Below are 12,038 nucleotides of genomic sequence, written 5' to 3'. Positions count from 1 at the left end.
GTCAACGTTTTGCATCAAAGAGCGACGGTTCAACTGAACAACCTCCGGCCGAGTGTCTCGCTCGAGTTCAAAATGATGACACGATGACGGGGTTGGGGATCTTAGACAGTCTTCCCATATTCTCATGAAGGACATAAAATTGTACAGTTTTTATTCTGCAACAACAGCTGTCCACTGGCTTCGCTCGAAAATGGAAGTGTGAATTAAAATCATGCTGTGACAAGCATCAAAGAGACTTCTTATTATCTCGCTCGCTCTCAACAACGCTTGGTCTCTGTTTTACAGTATCACCCTCTCTCTGAAACACTAAGAACCCTCTCTCTGAAAGACGTTTAATAGAAAGCAACCAAGCCTTTAATGTAGAATCTAAAACACAAAAAAATATAAAGTCATTTTGACACCAGATTGTATTCCTACGTTCAGTTGTTGGAAAGGGCAAAATGTTCTTGTGATTGCTTGGTGATGCATAGTTTCTATGTGCATGACTATGATGGTTAAAGCTCAGTGTGTAGTTATTAAGTATACTGCTTGGGAAAATTACAATAACGAGCAACGTAACCTAAAGAATGTTTGACTTTCGTTGCATCCGAAATCGTCCACTTCCATATAGTAGGCGAAAATGAGTATGAGTCGTATATAGTATGTCAGAAACCTCAGTATGCAAGAAAACAGTAGGCGAGAAATACCTGGATGGTCTACTACTTCAGTTGAGAGTGTAGATCGGATGGACACTTCTCCATCCCAGGATGCCACTGGAGCTGAGCAACGGTCAAATTTGAAAAGGAAATCAAATAAACATTAGAGTCAATAAATGCATTTCTCATGAATAAATTCAGTTTTTATCAACGCTCACACATAGGTTGTTGTTAATACGTCATAGGTCAAAGAGCATGGGTCACATGACCATAAAACATGGCGGACGCAGTATGTCCTAAAAGCATTCATACTGCTCCCACTCATACGGGTAGGTAGGATGCGATTCAAATTCAGCACGTACTGTCACAGTATGCGGTTTCAGACGCAGTGTTTGTCTGTGTTCTACACGGTTTCAAAATCCAATTATCAATAACATCACACAAAGACTTGCTTGTTATGTGCAGTGAACTTGTCTCAGATTGTCTCATGCTAACATCAAAAGAAGTTTTTTTGATACGAGATTTGAAGAATCTTGTTAGTTTGTCAGCCTTTGTCATGTGAACACATTCTTGACACCCTTTTCCCTGCGTCAGAAAGGCATTCAATGCGTGATGTGCATTGCTTGTCCTTTGAAAACTGCGCCGCTGTTGAATTTGAATTCTTGCTAAATTTCCTCCGATCTTTCATTTTTCCTTCAATCGATTTTAATGTGTATCTCTCTATGATCAAGTGGATTATTTTTGCACCTATTCAGTTAATTCACCTGCCTACAACAATTTGGCATTGTCTTTGTAGATCAATCATTTCATATTTAGTCTCAAGGAAATTTTCGATCTCAGTTTCTTGAGCTCTCTGAAAGTCTAATGGAGACATTTGTGAGATTTCTGCCCTCTTTTTCTCAGTAGAAAAATATCTGAAATAAGCAAACATTTCCATGTGTTCTCTGTTTAATCTCATTGGTGTCTTAGTAGAGAAACAACTGAGATAATAAAGATATCTCATCTGTGATCTCTTACGGGTTTCAGATAATGGCCTTCGAGGACTTTATGTGGGCGTAGACGGTGTGTTATAAATCTCAATGTATAAGCTGTAAATTACAGGTAGTTGAAAGAATACCTCAGAACATTTGAAGTATACAAAGAAACTAAATATGAACTTTTTTATGTCACTTTTAGACGGCTACTTCCATTCAGCCATTATGTGATTTCCAACAGTGCAGTGTCCTTTTCTTTGTAGTAAAAGGCTCTGCAACAATCTTTAAAAAGACCTTTGCCTCTATTAAACCAATCCTCAGGGAGAGTAAAAGACAGGGCTGAGGACATCTCCGTGTGTTCAGGCTTTAGCTTGTCAGGAATAATAAGAAGTCGTTACATTAAAGTGAACTAACAGGCCTCTCAGATGTGTCCAGGGTTCTTCGTGGTGACTGCTCATTCACAGGATCTCCAATTTTAATTGCAAATCTAAATAAGTCATTGAAACTCTCAGTTAACTGAGAACACACAATTCCAAAAGCCTACGACTTGAGTCATAGTCTGTCAGGTTTGCTGCCAAGAAGAGGTGGATGACGGACCAGATCTGACGGTGTGGACCATCTGCCTCTCTCTCATCCAGTAACCAAACTAGCACCTTCGATACGGTTCCTTACCCACAGTGCACTGCTGCCGAGGGGATGGAGACACATGGCCGAAGAGCATAAAACATCTCCCATAGCGATAAAGCTGATTTTTCCATGAGCATCAAATGTATTACCTCGCAGACTAAAATGCATGTTTTGCCATCCACTTTTTTCATGCATTTTTTTACAGAAACGTCTGAATAATAATTTAAAATGTTCACAATAATAACGAAAACTAGATGAGAATAAAGTATAACAATTACAAAGCTACAATAGTTACAAAAGTTAGAATCTAGCAAAAATAGCAAAAATGTATTTAATCTTTGATCGTTTGCTATTTTTACACAAGAAAGTCTAAAAATTGTCATGATTCTGCCTGCTCTTGTCTTGATTTTCTGGTCTAGGGGCAGAATCATGACAGACCCACGTGTTTTATGTGGAGAGGCACATATGGTCAATCAGGACATAATATGCGTTCTCTCCTGTCTCGTCATTTGGCCCCGCCCCTCTCGTTCCTAGTATAGCTTTCCTTCTGTGTCGCATTACCCACACCTGCCCATCATTATCTCCTTTGTTAGTCTCCCTATTTAATACCCTCTTGTCTATTGTCTTGTGCTGGTTTGTTGTACTTGGTTCATGCTTTCATGCTTTATGCCATGTCGTGGAGTGACTATTATTATGGTCTAGTCAGTGTGAGTGTTCTGTTAGTCTAGGTGGTTTTTGTAGTCAAAGTTCTTGTCAAGTGTTAGTCCTCAGTTTATTGTGTACTCTGTTTTGTTCCTGTTTTATTATTAAAGTCCTTGTTAACCCCTTCACCCCTGTGGCTGCCTGCGTTTGGGTTCTCCCCTGAGCTCTCTCCCCGAGATCCGTGACAAAATTAAGTGTGAAAACCTGTTAAAGAACTGTAATAAAGGTCTTTACAAAAATGTAAAAGAAAATAATACATAAAAATATAACAATAACAATATAGTGAGAGTTAGTTTTTAGTCTGTTAAGTAACTATGATTGTTTTAAAGTAAATAAATCAAAATTATGTAAACAAATATTTAAAATTTACATGCTAATGATGCAAAAACTGAATAAATAATAAACAAATTATACACATTGTAGTTTTCCTTAGGAAAAAAACATAAAAAATAAATAAAAATCTATAATAAACAATAATGAAAATAAACAAACAATAAATACAAATTATGCAATTAACAGCAATAAATAACGAAACGATTCCGCTATCATGTCATGGTTATTCTTGGTCTTGCAGCGGAGTCATAGCATAGCCTTAGGTTTTGTGTGAGAAAGACATGGCTTTGTTTTGATTCTGACTTGCCATGTGCTAGTTTTAGTGTATAAATGAGGTGTTTATGAAAGATAGATGTCTTTTAAATCACATAAGGATGACCAGGTGTCCGTGGCATGTAATAGATTGAAAAGCTCTAGAACTGTGAACTGCATTTCCTGTGAAACTGCACAGGTGTTACATTGGTAATGGATGCATTTTGTTTATCAACACATCAGTAAACGTCACGGATAGGTTTAGGTGGCTGATGATGGAATGCGTTTAATCTCACGTTAATTCGTGAATTTACGTTCATAGCTACTCTGTTTTTAGACAGTCTAGGGTGTGAACAAGCCTGTCAGTTTATCATAAGAAGCGGCTCACTGGAGCGCATTAAAGCCTGGAAGCTGTTGAACAAGCTAAACCCGCCAGCAGAGGAACAGACCTCCCATCATTTCACAGGAGTCTAATAGAAACATAGCTGAGAGGCATAAAACTGATACAGAGGAAAACAGCCATAATACGTCAGCCTTTATGGACTCGAACATGGATCAAAGAAAGGTTAAAACGCACACAAAGCTGTATTTATTAAACTGCGTTCAGATTCGATTTTACTGTAGAGACTTGGTGTGGTTAGGATTGATCATACAACATTGTGTTAGTGAGTCTGACATTCCCCATGAGTGCGGTTACAGAATGCCTTGAGCTGTCAACACTTTAAAAGTGCAAACGTAGTTTCAGAGAACAAAGACTTTCGACCAGTTTTTCGTTTTTGTCTCAGCATGAAACGCAATTAAAATAACACAATTTGCAGTTTCGGAGCTATGTTGGAGAATGGCATTTTAGCAAGGTGAATTAAACACACGTGACATTTTACACATTCACCTCACGCTGTAAATCATTCACTTGTTATAAGAACCTTTAAAGCCATAGCTAAAAAGAATACAGCTAAGGCTAAAATGCACTTCAAGACTTTTGTTCAGATTTTGCACAGATTTTCAGTCTGGACTGCAGATTTGATCAGTTAGTGTGTTTCTTTCTGAAACTTTCAAAAACTTTGCAAGTGTATGATGTCTAGTTTAAGAAAAATCAGTGCATTCCAGCCACAACATTATGACATAATAAAAAACATGATTTTGATGTTTTAAACAGAGTCATCTCATTTGAAAACAAACTCTTAATTTACTCTTTATTCAATATATTTGAGAATATCAAAACTAATAACTATATAATGTAGCGTATTCTGTACCTTTCTTTTAAATACGGACAATAGAAAGGTAAATTGTCCATCGTAAGGTGCCTTGCAATTGCAATATAATTATCTTGCTTTTGAATTTCTGAACAGAAAGCTCAATTTCTATTAAACAGATTTGTGTTCTGTTAATAGATTGCAGAATGAAGGGCGAGATGCTTTCGCTTGCAATTCTCTTACAAATCAAGTGTAAACAACATGTCCTGTTCAATACTCTGTTCAAAGCCCCAGACTGACCTGGATGGGTGTCAGAGTGCTTTGGGTCATACAGCCAGAGCTTTCAATATAATTGGCAGAGCTTTCATGATAAGCCGGTCCCTTAAAATAGAAAGAACGTAAGATCTAAATGTCGTCTTTGAAGGTGCCCTAGTCTTTTTGTTTTCATTCAGGTATAAGAGTAACTAGGATATTGCTGAAAAGCTATAGAAGTATACATGTTTCTAGTTCAATTATTAATACAATGTCCAATGTTCAATGTTTTAGAATTAAATGATATGCCTTTTTGAGTGACGGGTACATTAAACATATTCACAAAACTGTCTTTCTTTCTCGCTGCATTTAATTCATCCATTTCAAAATGCTGAGAATTACTGCAAGGTTCTCAGACGACTGGTAAGCTTTGAGTTAAAGCCTGATCATTAATGTACAGTTCTAGTTCCACACGCTCTATTATGGATTTAGCTGTCATTGTTCATAGTGTTAATGCGTTCCGCTCATGTATAATGGAACGCGGCCGTGTTTCAAGCCAGAACCAGCTGCCAGCTGCGTTACATCAAAAGCAGATTGAAATGGAAGGCACCTCCATGAACATAATGTGTGTCACCTGCTCGGCCGGCAGGTCTAAATTCTGAGATCACATGCATCTGCTGGCCCGTAACAATCAGCAACTTGCTGTAACCCTGGTGATAAAAAAACAAAGCCTTGATCCTTCTTCCCAGTAGCTAAAGGCCTATTTCAAAACTATCTTTTCTAAGATATTAGAAAAAGTTCTAGCCACCCAGTTACAGGCTTGCTTACCCGCACAAGACCTTTATGAACCCTTTCAGTCTGGTTTTCGTCCGCTACACAGCACTGAAACAGCACTGGTTAAGGTTCTCAATGATCTTCTCCTAGCCGCAGATTCTGGTATTTTTATCACTCTTCTCCTGTAAGACCTCAGCTTAGCCTTTGACACTGTCTGTCATGAGATACTACTCTCACGGCTGTCAGCAATTGGAATTACTGGCACTGCCCTTTAATTGGTTTTTCTCAGAATGCAATTTGTCCCATACCAGATACACAAATCATCCATCAAATACAACAATTCCGGTGTCCCTCAGGGATCGGTCCTGGTCCCTCATCTTTTCACTATTTATTTGCTTCCAGTTGGTCAGATAACCAAATGCCACAGGCTTAATTTTAATTGCTATGCGGACAACTCCTTCCACCTCTGTGTTTTCTCCACCATCATCCTGCATTTAGGAACTCAAGCTTTGGTTGGAGGCAAACCAATTTACATTTATCTGGTACTAAAGAACTACAAAACTTCTAAACTTACTGGTCAACTGGTAGATTTGGATGTTGATTTGAGTATGCCTTCAACGACTGTTCGAAATATTGGTGTACTCTTCAATTGAAAGGCTTTATATAAATAATTTTTTCAAATGATTATTAATATTATGACATCACAAACCTCTGACTTCTTAGATCCTTGAAATGTTGAGATCCTTCCCTGCCTGGTTTCAATAGGGACTGATGAGAAAAGTGTGTTTCAGAGTTTTTTTTCTACCAAATGTCTTGTTAAAATTAGCTTATCCTCTCATTATATTTTCCATCAGCGCAGATTTGTTATTCTCTAGTTCCCTGTTAAGGATTCTTGTTACAGAATTTGATACATCTAAAATTTGGCTAGGATTGGTTGTCTACGCACCACATCACAGGTCTAATGGTAAGACTTTAAAAAGCTTTTACAAGGGGTTAGAATTGTGGGAGGGACCCTTCCCCAAGATACAAATTTAACCACAACAAAAGTCAAACAACAGCTTCCTGTTTTTAGCAGAATCATGTCCACAAAATAATCTGTATTTGTTATATGATTTGAAATTCTTCAATCCTTTATAAGTTTCCAAAAATGTGTTAGGTGCTTTGATAACAAGTCATTTTTGAGTCTGATTCTGTATTGGTGTTGTAAACATTCATGAATAAATGACTGACTTGTTGCATATTGGTCTGTTATTGTGGGAACATCAACATTACATTTTTATGCCCCTAAACATGATGCTGAACAAAGTGAATTGTGATTGGCTGCTTTACATGTCTGTCAAACACCCTGTTGGACGTCCCTTGGCCAATGCTGTGATAGATGCTCGAGACTATAGGTTTAGGGTGGGGCTTCATTATTACATTTTTTAATTGTACATTTTTGTATGATTTGAACAATTTAGCTACTTCATAAAACAGTCAAGAATTGTTGTCAGATCAGACTAGAACTGGTAGGTCTGTCTGCATGATTATTGCTTATAGCCTAATATTATTAACGTTCTGGCTTCCTTTTACTAAAATGTCAAGCGCAGATATTGAATCTGTTGTCTTGAAATTGTCCTTGTAGTCTTACTTTGAGAAACGTTATATAATAACTGAAGGATTTGACTTAGACAGTATGTTTCTATGGAAGGAAAACCCTGTTACTTGGCCTGTGTGCGTTACACTTTTTCCTATTCCACACTATGTTAGCAGATGGTTTCTGTATGGGTGGTAGTAGAGTGGGTGTACGTGTTTGTTTTTAAGCTCGCAGCGGTCCAAAAGTCGTGCTTAAATTATGAACCTGCAGAAAAGCACAAACAACGTCTAGAGGCCTTAGAAAAGACATAACAACTTCTTAAAGCATTGGCTACACGGCAAAAACTTTTATTTTGTTTTCCCGTGCACATATAAAAAACATTGGAAATCAAGAAACAAAAAATATCTGCCAATATGGTAAGGAAAATAACATTAAATCTATTTTTAAATAAAAAAATGTAATCTAGAATTTAATCTGCATCTAAATATAATCTAGATCTCTCCATTTTATTATCTGCCAATGGAGTAAGAAAAATTACTTTAAATCTAATCTTAAATAAAAAAAGTGAAACGAAGATACAAATATTATCTTAAGTCATTTTGCTTCTCAAGGAAATGTATCTTGAAACAGCAGTGTATAGATATTTTAACAGAAATACAGAGACCTATACAAATCTGATCCTCCCAGATTACACTGAATCATAGTATAAAATGAAATGTACATAAATTGTCCGATTATGGAGTCTTGCGCATGTGTCTTAAGTACTACCACCCCCCACTCCCATTGTTTTTGTGTTCTACATGAAGCTAAAGGTGCAAAAATGAATAAGAAATAGATATGAGCGGGTGTTTATGATGAAGATCGGTGGTCCTGTTGCCTGTCTGGACCAGCACCTTAATGGACAATTATTTTTTCCTTCCCTCATGTCTCCCGTGTACGTCGAGCAATCTCTAAATGTGGCACATCCCCTTAATCACTCTCCCACCTGACACTCCCCCCGTTGTCATAGCAACATGATCCAACTGATCTCTCTTCATCCTCATGAGCGTTGCTCTCTTTTCTCTGAGCCAAAGTGAGATCTAATCAACATTGTGTGTGAACATTTATTTGTGCTGTTTAGAAATTCACCGCGGAGGCTGCATGGATGTTTTGTTTTTTAAAACGGGGACAGACGAAAGAAAACTCTTCTTAAACCTCCCAAAATAGATTCTTTCGTAAAATACTCAATTAAACAGCGTTTACAACTCTAAAAGGGGCAGTTTGATGAATGCTGTGATATATTTGCTGTACCGAGACAGATTTTTTCCCATTTTGTAGTATTATTTGGTATGTTTTGCATTTCACAACCTTATAATTCCAGCCAATGAAAAGGTGAACTATCACAAAAAAGCCAATAAAATAAATGTATTCATTTGAAGCAGCTCCATCTCTTCCTGTCGCGCTGAACAGACTCGCTGGAACCGACCGCAACAATTAGCATTTGAAAATGCTTGATGGCCCTTGCTGTTGACTGAGGATGCATAATGAATAGCGTTCCAAGGAAAAACATCTCACGGAGCGCAGCTGAGACGTCTGCTGGCTGATGATATGCATCGATTCTGCTGTACTAATTCACATCTAAAACGCAGAATAACATTTCACGGCAAGCTGTCAGCCCTGTTACCCCACTCCAATAATTGTACATCATAACCAGAAAAATGAACCGATATGTTGTTGGTACAACGGCGCAGTCGGACACTAAAGCTTTCATAGCTTCAGATTTATAGTTTAGTTTAGGTGGCGCAGAAATCGTAAAACATCTGATGTTTGGGATGAACTCGGGATAAACAGGATTTAGAGTCGGCTAATAGGACAACAGAGGCTGTAACTGTCAGCTTCACTGATGTGGGAACAGCTAATAAGGTTGGCCACTGCGTTTGGCTTGGGATTCGGTTCTGAAATGTGATTCGGCTGCTCTGGATGCTGTAGCCAGTGGCGGTTCTAGACTACAGTAACTGGGGGGGACAGGCAGGGGAACTTGTGCTTTTAGGGGGCACACTACGGATTATTTATTAATAAGCTACAAAAACAAGTTACTGTAAACTCAAATGTATGTTTCCTGTTCATTTATTTGCCAACCAAAATTGTTTGGTTTGATGTAATACAATTTCAGATTTAGGGGGGGACAGGGGGGGCAAGCTTGTTGACACGGGAACCTGGAGCAAAATAAGAGGGATGAGATGAAAAGACCCGTCGGATATCCGCATCTCACTGCACGGGGTTCTTCAAAGTCTCCTTTTCAAATGCCTCTCGCAACCTTTGTGTTTCCTTTCTCATCTTGCAGTTTAGAGGCTTTCTGAAGGTGCTCAAACATATTGATTTTCCTCTTTTCTCTGTTAGCCGTTCAGGGTCATTTACTAAACGAGGATTACAGCGATGGAAGACATGGGCACTTGCTGATGGAGATTTTAACCTGTCTGAGGAATTGAAACCTCATTTCAATGCAGCTGTTAGTGATAGGATTGTATTTTCCTGCATGGGTGAGATGATCAGAAGGTGACATGGTGACGTAGAGTTAGATGTGAGGAGACTCAGCAGGTCATTTATTTCAAAGCTTTTTTTAGACCTTGTTCTCTCTCTCTCTCTCTCTCTCTCTCTCTCTCTCTCTTTCTCTCTGGTGACCGATATTGATTTTCAGTAATGCTACAAGACTATAACTGCCTCCAGCAATTAGCACCCTGAACTGTAGGTTGCTTTAAAATCAGAGAATTGCGAAAAGCACAACCGATGAACTCTGTCACCGGCTGTCATATCCACAATGCAAACTTTCAGATTCAACTGAGATTAAAAGGATTGCAAAAGGAAAATTTCCTGCGTCTCAGATATTTCTCCTGATATGTCTCCATAAGTTTTAGAAGCGATCTCTACAATGTCACAAACTGAGCTCAGATTTGTCAAGTCTGTGATCAAAAGTCAATATTACTGAAGATCTCAATATGAACTCAAATCTAGATTTGACCTTCACACTCTTCGTAGGTTTTAACAATTGTCTCATTTGTTTCTGTTTAAATTATTCTAAGCAATTTTAGTAGAAAGTTGATACCTTAATGAATAAGGTACAATACTGTCTCCATTGACACTGCTATTTGGAGCGATTAAATTCATATTTCTACGTCATTAATTCATAAAATGACTATTAAATATGAACACCAAACTAGTGATGTTTCTTAACATTTTCTGTATACAGAGCATAAATGAATGACATTTTCCCTCTTTTGATTGACAGGATATATCGACCGATACTGATAATTGCCTGATGCATCTCTAAAAAATGTCCTTTGGGTTTCCTTTCAGTGATTCATGACAAAAGAACCCCAGTAATCAGATGTTTCTCTCAACAATATCTCAACTATTGTCAGCTTCCACCGAGGCACCAAGATCTTCAATCTGCAAAAGTCAAATCTTCAATTTCTCATGCGTCTTTAAAATGATGTCAACTATAAAAGCAATATCACAGTTTACACAGTGCTGTTCAAAGTAAAGTTAATAAAACTGTCTGCAGTCTTCTTTTGTCAAACAAACCTACCGGGTCAGTAGCCAACCAGCTGCACGGACAGAAAATGTTGTATTAGAAATGACGGCTGCATGCACAACATGTAAAATAGCACATTTCTCAGTATGTAGTTTCATCTCTGAGATAGAATGTATCGAACCTTTAACTTGAAACCATGAAAGTCATTCTGTATTCCGAATCTGTGCTTGCTATTGGTTTCTTTAAATCAATACACGATGCACAATTACATAAATAATAGTGTTTGAGGCAAAGGAGGTGAAAGCTGATTTTCCATTCATATGCATTTGCTAAAATGACACAAACCACTAAACGCCAGGGCTGAGATGTTTACTAAAAGCACAGGATGTAAAAGAAGTGCATTTGGTTTACATCCCAATGATATATTTTCATTTAAAGGTTCGCAAATAATTCGCGAAATGTGTTGTCCAAATCCATCTGTTTTTCAGTTAGTGTCAAACCGACGTAAACTAGAGGTTGATGTCTGTGGTCCTCCGTAGTGACGTTTGGCTGATTTGAAAAGCTTATTTAATAAAACTTCATTTGACAGAATTCTACTTGTTAAAAAAATACATAGAAATATTCCATTCATACTTAAGATGTGGTGTCAGCAAGTGTCAACATAGCACAGATGATTTGTTGAGGAGATTAAAATATATCATTTTTATAGAGGATTTGTTGGACCAGCCATTTAAGTTCTTTTATTTTGTATGATTTGTGCTAAAGATGCAAAATGGATGATACTGTTCTTGCTAAATTTCATTGAAAGTCTAAAAAGCGCTTCTGACGGAGAAGTGCAGTCAAAAATCAAAGTAGCGAAAATGTAAGACGCATGGACTGTTTCACCGGACACAGGCGGCCGGCCTTGGTTTTAATATAACAATTTATTTTAGATTTAATTTATGTTAACATTTCATTATATATTAATTGTATTCAATACAATTAAAACTACTCAATAGTTATTGATTCTTTGTGGAGATCTACTGGAAGTAAAGTTTGGGTCACATAATATTTATTTATGTTTTTGCCATCTTAAACTTTTTTAATATTCATTATTTTATTAACATTTCAGTAACGTTTCAGCCATGCTTAATGCCTTTATTAGACATTAAGCTGTCCCACACACCTATTCAACAATAATGCTAAAATAAACATTGTAATAATTTGAAC

Source organism: Barbatula barbatula (assembly GCF_947034865.1).
Source record: "Barbatula barbatula genome assembly, chromosome: 2".
Taxonomy (NCBI): domain Eukaryota; kingdom Metazoa; phylum Chordata; class Actinopteri; order Cypriniformes; family Nemacheilidae; genus Barbatula; species Barbatula barbatula.
The sequence above is the reverse complement of the archived record's forward strand: the minus strand, read 5'-3'. Positions refer to the sequence as shown.